The following is a 12,366-nucleotide window of genomic DNA, read 5'->3' on the forward strand; positions in this document are numbered from 1 at the left end:
TGATTGGAACCTCCTTGTGTGTGGTTTCCAATTGAATAATAAGAGTTTATACTATACTTGTTTGAAATACCATTAGTGGATCCTCTAACCTTGATATTTGTTATTATCATTGTTTAATCCTTACATTAATCTTCCATCTCAAAGTTCTCATCAACTTCTTCTTCTTCTTCATCTTTATTATTATTATTATTATTGTCATTGTTATTGTTGTTACTATTGTTGTTGTTATCTATAATTTATACAATTAACCTCCCTGTGGTTCGACCTCGGTCTTGCCGGGTTATTTATTACTTCGACACTCCTGCACTTGGGAAAAGACATCAATCTTTTGGTCGTGTCAGAAGCTCCCAAAAGATACTTCGCTTTACCCAATTATGGGTCAAACCAAAACCAGGGAACTTCTGCTTACCTGATTGGAGACCAAAGACAATGTCACCGTACAATTTTACAACATCATGCAATTCTTCACAAGAAAGACGCTGGGGTGCAATATCCTTTTCAACTCTGCCAACAAAGAAATCTTTTCTGTTCTTTCTGTACCTATGATTATGTGGCAAGAAACGACGGTGACAGTCAAAAAAAGAAGCTTTACCTCCGTTTCTTAACGTGAATGCCTTGTTTTTTTCCATACAGTATGGACATGCTAGTTTCTGATGCGTGCTCCAACCAGAAAGCATTCCATAAGCTAGAAAATCATTGATAGTCCACATCAAAGCCGCTCTCATAACAAAATTATTTTTCCTCGAGATGTCATAAGTCAAAGCTCTAGAGGACCACAACTGCGTCAACTCATCAATCAACGGACGAAGACAAACATCTATATTCCGCCCCGGATTGCTCTGACCTGGTATGACCATAGATAAAAACATGAACTCTGGCCTCATACACATCCCCGATGGCAAGTTATAAATCGTCAGTATGACCGGCCAACAAGAATAAGGAGAAGCAAATGACCCGAATGGGTTGAATCCTTGATTCAGCTGAAAAGTGAGGATGCACACTATTAAAGTGTTTCCACTCTTCGCCGTCAGAAGGATGCACCATCACTCCATCAACCACATCATGTGATTGGTGCCATGTCATGTGCTCAGCAGTCCTTGGTGATATGAATAACCTCTGTAGTCTAGATGTGATTGGGAAGTATCTAAGTTTTTTATATGCCACTAGAGTCTTTCCCCTACCAGTTCTGGGTTTGTAACGGGAATGCCTGCATGTCATGCACTCGGTCATCTCAGCATTTTCAAGGTATTATAACATGCAGAAGTTAGGGCATATGTCAATTTTTTGGTATCCTAAACCGAGGGGTTTCATCATGGACTTCGCAGCATAAAAGTTCTCTTTCAGCCTGTTTCCTTCAGGTAAAATGCTTCTCGCCCATTCAATAATCTTGTCATACCTGGCCTCACTCAACCCGTGATCTGACTTGATGGTGAACACCTGTGCAAGGGCCGATAATTTACTGTGGTTCATGCAACCATCCCATAATGGTTCGTCAGAATCTTTCAACAAATCAAAAAACCTAGCTGCATCTGCATTAGGTTCTTTTTCTACAATCTACAATTGGACATTGACTGACATTACCTTGATTCATTCTCATTGCATCCATAACCATATTCCTGTAAGGATTAGTGTTGTCATTTGCTGCTTCATGCACGTTGCTAGCACTAAAAGTTGACCCAACCACCATTTCTTCCATTCTCCTCTTATTAACAAATACTTCTCCGTGTGCATACCAACACTGGCAATTCTTTATAAACCCTTTTGTGTAGAAGATGCATCGTTACAACATCTGGATGCAGATACTTTTTATTTTGACACTTCCTGCATGGACACCTAATACTGCCTCCGGTAAAATTTCTGGGAATAGATGTTGCGAAATTAATAAAACCCTGAACCTCGTTACAATAATCCATCTTCTGTAATCCTTGAGGTGAATCTCGATACATCCATGAACGATCATCCATGACTTCTATCGAATCTCTATAAAATTATGATGACAACATGTATTAATTAACTATATTAGGTAAATAAATTTGCAAAAAAATTAGTTTACCTCGAGATTATCCAACAAACCAATTACAACTTCTCATAAATATTAAATATTCATTATCAATTATCATTAATGTCCATACAAATTAATACATATATATCAATTTACGAAAATTACAACTGCGCAATACCATTGATGATAAAAATTAAAACGGACCAATTAAACAAGCTATTAATTATTTCAAAACAACACATGTAATTTGGTAATTCAATAAAGTTTCAATAATTTACAAACAAATACAATCTTACAAAATCCAAAACAAACCATAACAAGTATAAAATTATACATTCATATACTACAAGTTTGATTGAGAAATAACAATAAAACATGTACATCTACTAACAAAATACATATACTAAAAAAACAATAAAAACCATGATATTTAAATGTTAAAATTTAAAAAGATAGAATTACTTACAAAAACTGATAAAAATCTGTAGGTAAATTAGAACACGGATGATGTGACAAGAAGACTTCAAGATATATGACTTGTTGTGCTGAGAATAGGGAGATTTTTTTTGGGAGGGGGGCTGGTTGTTTGCAGTTGGGGAGAGTTGAGATAAGGAAGAAAAAGGAGAAGAAGAAGGAGAAATAGGGGATATATTAACTTTTGCTGACGGATTCACTGACGGACTATTCTGTCCGAGATTCCGTCGGCTATTCTGACGGTAAATAGGACACGTCACCGTATGGAGCTGCCGTTTTGAATCCCTCAGTGATTCCATCAGCATTTGTCATTGGTGAACCGGTCTCATCACCATACGGAGCTGTTGTTTTGAATCCCTCGGTGATTCCGTCGACATTTTTCATCGGTGAACCGGTCTCGTCACTGTACAGAGCTGATGTTTTGAATCCCTCGGTGATTCCATCGGCATGTTCATCGGTGAACCAGTCTTGTCACCGTACAAAGTTGACGTTTTTTAATCCCTTGATGATTCCGTCGGTAAAAAATACCCGCAATAACCTCCACGTCAGCGAACCGCCCTCTTTTTTTTAATTCTCAACATTCCGTTGGTAAGTCCGTCGGTATATGTAGATGACCGTATCGACGGATTAAATTCTGTAGGTAATGGTGACCTCAAATTGCCGACGGAATTATTCCGTCGAAAATTCCATTGGTATTAAGCGAATTTCTGGTTGTGTCTGCATACCAGCATTCTTCCTGGCATAGGAAAGACTGCTTGGAAAGGTAGAGGCATTTAAAGATGAATCCCAAACCCTATTCTTCTGTTTTGTTTCATTTCAGAATTAAGAGAAGCTTGCCTGACATTTTGGTGATGATCAAAGTCATGAGATCCCTAAGAAGGTATGGACATCACATTTTTATACATGTAGTCATCCTGTTTTGTATAATCTATGTTAGAAGCATTAGCTACATCTATATACGCAAAGGAGTCACTTGATGAACGCCTATCACCTCCTCTATGAACAGGTATCTCTGGCTCATTAAGAAGATCATCAAGCCACGAAGGCTGCTCCTCTATGAAAAGAGTCTTAGAAGAAGTTCGTTGGTGGTGTGTGTTTCCCTTTTTATGCTTTTGAGCAGTTTTTTATCCAAAACTATTGCTGGGAACATGATCAATATAAGATGGCGAAACACTAAGAAAAGGACTTTTTGGAGGAAGTAATGGATGTTTCCCTGAGTACATCAAATTTCTTATCTTCGCTGACCCCTTGGAATATTGAGGCTCTAAATGACCACGAAAGCATCAAGAAAAATCATTTTGGTGGCTGGAAATGAGTGGATCATAATTTTCTTTCTCGTCGCTAGAATTCAACGATCCCTCTCTCTCCTCTCTCTAACCAAAAGCTGAAAAATAATACAAAAATGATGAAGGGAATATCATCTCAAGTTTGCATAGTGTCTCGACGATATTCGTTTCAAGCCTCTCAATGTGATCAACATTCAACTTGCTGGAGCATAAATCTCTAAAGAAATGACTGATCTCCGTGAGTGCATCCCATATCCCTTTTGGCAACAAATCACAATAAGCTAATGGAATGAGTGTTATAAACATGTGGCAGTCATGACTCTTCATTCCATACAATCTGCATTCCTCCATATTAACCAACTTTGATATGTTCGAGGCATGTCCATCGGGAAAACACAGACTCTTAAGCCATTTGTAGACTAGTAGTTGTGCATTTTTCTCTAACACGAAGCTTGCTCTTGGTTTTGTGACCCGTGACCCATCACAAACCAACTCCATATTTTTACGCGAACTCTTAAGCTATTTGTAAACTAGTAGTTGTGCATTTTTCTCTAACATGAAGCTTGCTCTTGGTTTTGTGACCCATGACCCATCACAAACCAACTCCATATTTTTACGGTTACAGAACAAAGCTATATCTAATCTAGCCTTGATGTTGTCCTTTGTCTTCCCCTTCACATCCATGATGGTGTTGAAAATGTTCTCAAACACGTTCTTTTCTATGTGCATGATGTCAAGGTTATAGCGAAGGAGATTGGTCTTCTAATAAGGAAGCTCCCAAAAGATACTTCGCTTTACCCAATTATGGGTCAAACCAAAACCAGGAAACTTTTGCTTACCTAATTGGAGACCAAACACAATGTCATCGTACTTTAATACAACATCATGCAATTCTTCACCAGAAAGACGCGGGGGTGCAACATCCTTTTCAACTATGCTAACAAAGAAATCCTTTTTGTTCTTTCTGTACCTATGATTTGGTGGCAAAAAACGACGGTGATAGTCAAAAAAGAAGATTTACCTCCGTTTGTTAGCGTGAATGCCTTGTTGTTTTCCATGCAGTATAGACATGCTAGTTTTCCATGCATGCTCTAACCAGAAACCATTCCATAAGCTGGAAAATCATTGATAGTCCACATCAAAGCCACCCTCATAACAAAATTTTGTTTCCTCGATATATCATAAGTCAAAGCTCTGGAGGACCACAATTGTGTCACCTCATCAATCAACTGTCGAAGACAAACATCTATATTCCGGCTTGGGCTGCTTGGACCAGGTATGACAGTAGATAAAAACAAGAACTTCGGCCCCATACACATCCCCGGTGGTAAGTTATAAATCGTGAGTATGACCGACTAACAAGAATAAGAAGCAGCAAATAACCTGAATGGGTTAAATCCGTCTATACACAACCCAAGATGCATGTTTCTTGATTCAGCTGAAAAGTGAGGATGCACACTGTTAAAGTGTTTCCATGCTTCACCATCACTCCATCAACCGCATCATATGATTGGTGCCATGTCATGTGCTCAGCAGTCCTTGGTGACATGAATAACCTTTGTAATCTAGGTGTGATTGGGAAGTATCTAAGTTTTTTATATGTCAGGAGAGTCTTTCCCCTGTCAGTTCTAGGTTTGTAACGGGAATGCCCACATGTCATGCACTCGGTCAGCTCAGCATTTTCAAGGTAGTATAACATGCAGAAGTTAGGGCACATGTCAATTTTCTGGTATCCTAAACCGAAGGGTTTCATCAAGGACTTGCAACATAGAAGTTCTTTTTTAGCCTGTTCCCTTCAGGTAAAATGCTTCTCGCCCATTCGATAATTTTGTCATAACCAGCCTCACTCAACCTGTGATCTAACTTGATGGTGAACACATGTGCTACAACCAATAATTTACAATGGTTCATGCAACTATCTCATAATGGTTCGTCAGAATCTTTCAACAGATCAAAAAATCTTGTTGCATCTGCATTAGGTTCTTCTTCTATGTTTGGACATTGACTGACATTACCTTGATTCATTCTCATTGCATCCATAACCATATTCCTGTAAGGATTACTATTGTCATTTGCAACTCCATGCACGTTGCTAGCACTAGAAGTTGACCCAACCACCCTTTCTCCCATGCTCTTATTACGAATAAATAATTCTCCGTATGCATACCAACACAAGTAATCCTTCATGAACCCTTTGTGTAGAAGATGCATCATTATAACATCTAGATGCAGATACTTTTTATTTTGACACTTCTTGCATGGACACCTAATACCGCCTCCAGTAAAATTTCTGAGAATAGATGTTGTGAAATTAATAAAACCCTAAACCCCGTTACAATAATCCATCCTCCACAATCCTTAGGGTGAATCTCGATACATCCATGAACGATCATCCATGACTTCTATCGAACCTCTATAAAATTATGATGACAACATGTATTAATTAACTATGTTAGGTAAATAAATTTGCAAAAATATTGGTTTACCTCGAGATTATCCAACAAGCTAATTACAACTTCTCATTAATATTCATTATCAATTATCAACGTCCATACAAATTTATACATATAAATTTACGAAAATTACAACTTCGTAATAGCATTGATAAATATTAAAATGGACCCGTTAAACAAGCTATTAATTATTTCACCACAACACATGTAATTCGGTAATTCAACAAAGTTTCAACAATTTACAAACAAATACAATTTTACAAAATCTAAAACAAACCATAACAAGTACAAAATTATACATTCATACTACAAGTTTGGTTGAGAAATAACAATAAAACATGTACATACACTAACAAAATACATATATTAAAAAACAATAAAATTGACATTTAAAATTAACATTTAAATGTTAAAATTAAAAAAGATAGATTTACTTATAGAAAATTATAAAATCCACAATAAATCAGAACACGGATGATGTGAGCACAAAACTTAAAGAAATATGACTTGTGTTGAGAAGAGAGGGATTTTTTTTTTTGGGGGGGGTGGTTGTTTGCAGTTTAGGAGGGGAGAGTTGGGATGAGAAAGAAGAATGAGAAATAAGGGAGGAGAGGGTCAGCAGAGTGGAGATATTATTCACTTTTGCCGATGGAATCACCGACGGACTCCTTCTGTCGATGATTTCGTCTATAATTCTAACGGTGAATTGGTCATGTCACTGTACGTAGGTCCCAATTTGAATCCATTGGTGACTCCGTTGGTAAAATCACCGGCAAAAACTTCCACGTCAGCGAACCATATTTTTTTAAAAAAAATTGATATATTTCGTTTGTAATTCTGGCGGTAGATACCGACTGAAGTACAGACGAAATAGTATCTGTCGGTATTTATCACCGCAATGTACCCGACAAAATTATTTTGTTGGTTTTAGACGAATTTTTTGTAATGCATGTATGACACATTTTTTATTTTGATCCCTCTTATTTTAATTTCACAATTACCTAAGAAATCAAAAGCAATTGGCATTTAATTAAGACCTAATTGCCTAAAATAAGACTTTGAGAACCAAAATAAATTATTCAAAATAAACAATAGATCCATAATATTTTGTAAGTGTGTGAACAATGCTTCTCATACAGTAAAAAAACCCCACATTTTTTTATATTTACTTATAATTATATATATAGTATCATATTGTAGTATCATGATGATGATTATATCAATTGAAAAGGCTTCGCCACACATGATATTATGGAGGACCACTTTAGGTTTTTTTTTTCTTTCCTTTTAATGTATCTAGTTATTTGTTCATAATGATTATTCTCTAGCCTTAGTAAAGAGTAAAATTTCCAAGAAAAAAAAAACAGAAAGTGTTCTTATACCATTAGAGATTTAACTTCTTAGATAAGTGGATTTGTTTTAGATTTATTGTTCAAAGTTTCAATCTTAAATCATTTTAGTTAATTTTGATCGCTAAGATTTATAGCATGTAAGTTTTGAGAGAAATGAATGGGAAGAAGAGTAATATTATAAAAAGTTTGATTTTCCTTGTTTTATAAAAGAGAAAATTAAAGTAATACAAAAAAATGGACAGAATTTCGCTCATAAAATCCTCTAGAAAATTATATTCATTCATTTTCCATCAATATATATCTAAACAAACAAAACTTCATTTTCCCTCACTGTCATTAAACCTAACAAAATAAATTTGATTTTCCTTATTTTAGCTTCTATTCTATCCCTTATTTTTCTTATTTTCCATGTAGATTATTAATTTATTTATTTTTAATGTAAATGATCTATTTAAAATATGATAACAAGAAACTTATTCTTCATATAGAAAAAACAGACACAATCATGACCTCATTGCTAAAAAGAAAAAAACTCTTAAGTTTTAACGCACCATTACTTCTTCAATAATTAATTTTTCATTCCATGACCAAGTCTTCAATTGAAAAATTTTTAGGAACCTCTGAATGAGAAGTTTCATCAATCCTTCCCTCTATTTACCGATTATTTTGTTCATTTTATATTAAGATTTAGATCTAAACTTTAATATTTGGGGATATAAAACTACACAATAAAGTACACACATCCTCATATATTAAAGATCCAAAGTGCAAAATAAATGATAAACTAAAAATTAGACTTTAGAATGATTAGAATTGAACCCAATGAGGTAGAGACTCTCTCATGAAAATAGATTTATCTTAGACTTTAGAAGAAGACCAACGAATAAAAACTTCACTTAGAAAAATAATCAAACAACAATGCAGCTTATCTTAGGTATGGTTCATTGATGGTGATGCGTTTTTTCCTTACACAACCAGTTCCTTACTTAGACTTTCGCATACCATAGGTTTCCTAGTAACCTTAATACTAAGTGGCGACTTCTAAATCTTAATCATAATCTTATGATTAAACCCAAAACTCTTTCCTTTCTCCACAACATACCTCTCAAGAGGCTCGATATAGACTCACATCTTAAAGTGCATTAGTCCCAATGTCATCCTCACAACAATATCAATAAAACAAGTCCCCCACAAGAGTTGGATAACATTTAATCTTTCTTCAATATCCTTTTCTATTCAAATGGCACAAAGAAACAAGGTTGTGTGCTTAAGTGACAAGCCATACCCTTCTCCTTAGAAAGTTCAGCGATCTGGAATAGGGGAAGCAATGGTTGACTCTTTGCATATATGCTAGCATTATGAAAAACTAAATAGGCTAGAAAACTTAATTGTTTTCAAACAACCTCTAGCTAGTAATGGCAAGTACTTCTTAACTCTTGAGTTATAAAAAATCTACAACCGAAAGTGAGAAGATTAAAGGACAATATATATATCAACACCTTAACTATAAAAAAGTCAAGAATTAGAGCTTATAGTATTTGATAAGCTGCTCCTAGGTTGAATTTTCTAATTAACCATTATGATGCGTATGGAAGTTATAAGAACAACAATAACACAAAAAGTATATAAAAGATTTTATGAGCAAAAAGAGTTATAGAAGTAAATTTTAAATTCATAGTTTTATTCTTTAAAAATAAATATAATAAAGTGTATTTCCTTTAAGATTTACAAGACTTATAAATAGAACAGAAGAACCCTACTTCTATTAAAAAACATCTAAATATCTATTTTATCTAAATTTGATTACCAAGGAAGTCAATTAGAAAATGCAGAATGAAGAAATACATCCTCCTCAGCAAGATGAAAAAAAAGTTTAAAAAAGTTGAGTTTAGGAAAAAAGAAAAAAGGATTTTATCTGAATCTACCGAAGACTAGTACACAATTCTTCACAACTGAAAGTACCGAGAGTTGACCACAAGTTCATATACAATACACAAAATAATTTGCGATATGATTTTTTTTTCTATCTGTAACATTGTCAATCCATTATCAATATGAGTTTCAAATATCTACATATAAAAAAAGTATCATATTTCCCAATGGACTACATGTTTGCCTTCCCCTAAGGAAAGACTTGATTCATGTTCAGAGAAAAAGCTATTGTAATTTTTAGCGCCAATAACCTCTCGACCATCAACCTTTCACATTTGAGAAAAAAAACTTTTTGCTTTGATGCAATTGTCCTCTCAGAGATAAAATGTCATGTCTGAGAAATAGAAAGTTTCCAGTATTTAGATAATGATTCGTCAAACAAGGTGGATGAAACTAATAGATTGTTTCATGGATTAATAGAATAGATTTAGATGCAATAAAAGATTTGGTCATGTCAGACTAAGTTAATAGCTTAAAATTAAAGACAATAACATAAGATTTCATCGAACTTGAATTTTGCTAAGTGATTTCTACAACTAGGTATTCTATGAAAAACCACTTTGTCGTTTATTAAATCATTGGATCTTCAAATATTAGATTCAGATACTATTTTTTAGGTTCATTTTGTTATTTTTTCTAATTTTTTTTATTTATTGTTTTATTTTGAAGTTTATGTTATTTTCTTTATCCTTTTGTATTTTGATTTGTTTTCTAGTAGAGACACGATTTAAAGATCTTGTATATATTTTAAGGAAACATACATTATTAGATTTATTTTTAAAATTAAACTGCAAATTTAAGGTTTACATCTTTGTACATTAAAAGAAAAACATGTTTTTTTTTATATATATTTTGTTTATTGTTTTTCTAAGCCGAGGGTTCATAGGAAACCAGGAAGTGCAGGAATAGGAGGCGTTCTGAGAGACCCATAGGGTCGTTTCTTGTGCGTTTTCTCTTGCATGATTGAGGACATGGATTCAAATGAGACTGAAGTTTGCCCCATTAAGAAAGCATTAGAGATTAGTGTTCCCTCATCGTTGGCAAGTCAGCTTAATTGGGTTGTGGAATCAGATTAGGTTAGCAGCGTGGAGGACATGCTGCGTCTCTTTAATTCTATTTCCATTAATGGCAACTCTGAGAACAGTGGCCTTTCTTCACGTTTCGAGAGAGGGAAGTTGAGGCATGCCATTAGCAAAGCAGAGCTTGATTTCCTAGCTAGCGTTACTATTACCTGTTCTGTTTTTTTCCTTAATTTCTTTCCTCTGTTTCAGCCACTCACTTAATGGCTATTTTCTATAGCTTCCTTTTGAATTTTAACGAACAAGGAAACAACAAATTAAAGAGATTACAACCAAGCAACGAAGTCTAATGTAAGATTAACACTATTTTTGGCTAGTTGGTCTGCGGCATGGTTAGCCCCTCTGTGTTAGTGAGTGTGTAAAATTTGTTTCCCTCAACTGTCTTCTTAACAATATATTGAAGCTCATAAAAGGTCTCAAGTTTCCAGGATCTTAAGCTTGGGCTTTGTATATCGCCAGCAACTCTGCCTCACTCGAATCAATAAATCCCAGCTGGTCCTGGTTTCCCCCATTGATGCTCACTTGCATGGCTTGTTGGAAAAGACTTTTAGTTATTTTTATTAGCTTCAATATTACATTCTTTCGATTCAAAGCTCATAGGGCACACATACATTAAGAAGAAAAGGAAAGAAACTTGAAAACCAAACAAGATACTAAGTACACAATAATATGTAGTACAAAAGGATAGTGATTTCCGCTAAGCAAATGGCCTAACTAGCCAGCTAGCTATAAGGCTATATTTACAAACTACCAGTGGAGTAGAAAGGACTCTTTTCGCGCCAACAGCTTATATGTCAAACTCTTCAAAGACCATATAGGGGAAGATGCTCGACATCGACCCAAACATCTTGCCCCATCAAGACCATCACTTTTCGTTGAGCTCTAACCGTGTACCTCCAGATCATGTCATTAGCTTCATCTCTCTCCATGAAGAAGACAACCCTGTCTTCGGGAGCAAGGCCTTTCTGCTCTACAAAACGATGCCAAGAAGAGCGTAGAAGAATGGGTTTTGGGTAAGCTCCAGTCAAACGGGTTGACAAGCAAAACCTCCATGCATTATCAGTAGCATCGACTGCTTCAAAATTCATCATATGGGCTCCATCAGGAATTGGAAAAGCCTCAAGGACATGGATTGGAATTGAAAGAGCATGGCTTATATGGGTTGGTTTTAGTTTCTTCGTGAAGAGATGTATTTGTTCCATTCCTTTTCAAGAGATGAAGAGTTTCTATGAAGAGAGAATGCTATTGTGGGAGCAGAGATTAGCTATATTACCTTAATTTTTATTAGGGGTGATGATTTGTAATTGGAGCATGAGCATGTGATCTTTAAATGACGTGGCTTACTCTCTCATTCTCTTTGTAATTGGAGCATGAGCATGTGATCTTTAAATGACGTGGCTTCCTCTCTCATTCTCTTTGTAATTGGAGCATGAGCATGTGATCTTTAAATGACGTGGCTTACTCTCGTGTATTTTCACATCTCTCTCATTCTCTTTGTAGTTGGAGCATGAGCATGTAATCTTTAAATGACGTGGCTTATATGGGTTGGTTTTAGTTTCTTCGTGAAGAGATGTACTTGTTCCATACCATTTTAAGAGCTCTAAAGGACTATCATCAATCCCCTTTCATCGCATGGGACTCGTGGACATAAAAAAAAATCATTTTGGTGGTAAGAAATAGCGTGAATGATAATTTTTTCTCTCATCGCTAGAATTCAGCGACCCCTCTCTCTGCTTTCTCTAACCAAAAACTAAAAAATAATATAAATGAATTTTTGTACTAAAAATG

At 35.1% G+C, this 12,366-nt stretch overlaps 1 pseudogene; it reads right to left on the bottom strand.

The window, feature by feature from the left end:
- LOC18096611 (uncharacterized protein At4g06598-like) overlaps positions 1–11,780 on the bottom strand; it is a 33,427-nt pseudogene extending 21,647 nt beyond the window's left edge.
- Positions 11,781–12,366: the final 586 nt, after the last annotated feature.

The sequence above is a fragment of the Populus trichocarpa genome, chromosome 3, assembly GCF_000002775.5.
Source record: "Populus trichocarpa isolate Nisqually-1 chromosome 3, P.trichocarpa_v4.1, whole genome shotgun sequence".
In the NCBI taxonomy this organism is placed as follows: domain Eukaryota; kingdom Viridiplantae; phylum Streptophyta; class Magnoliopsida; order Malpighiales; family Salicaceae; genus Populus; species Populus trichocarpa.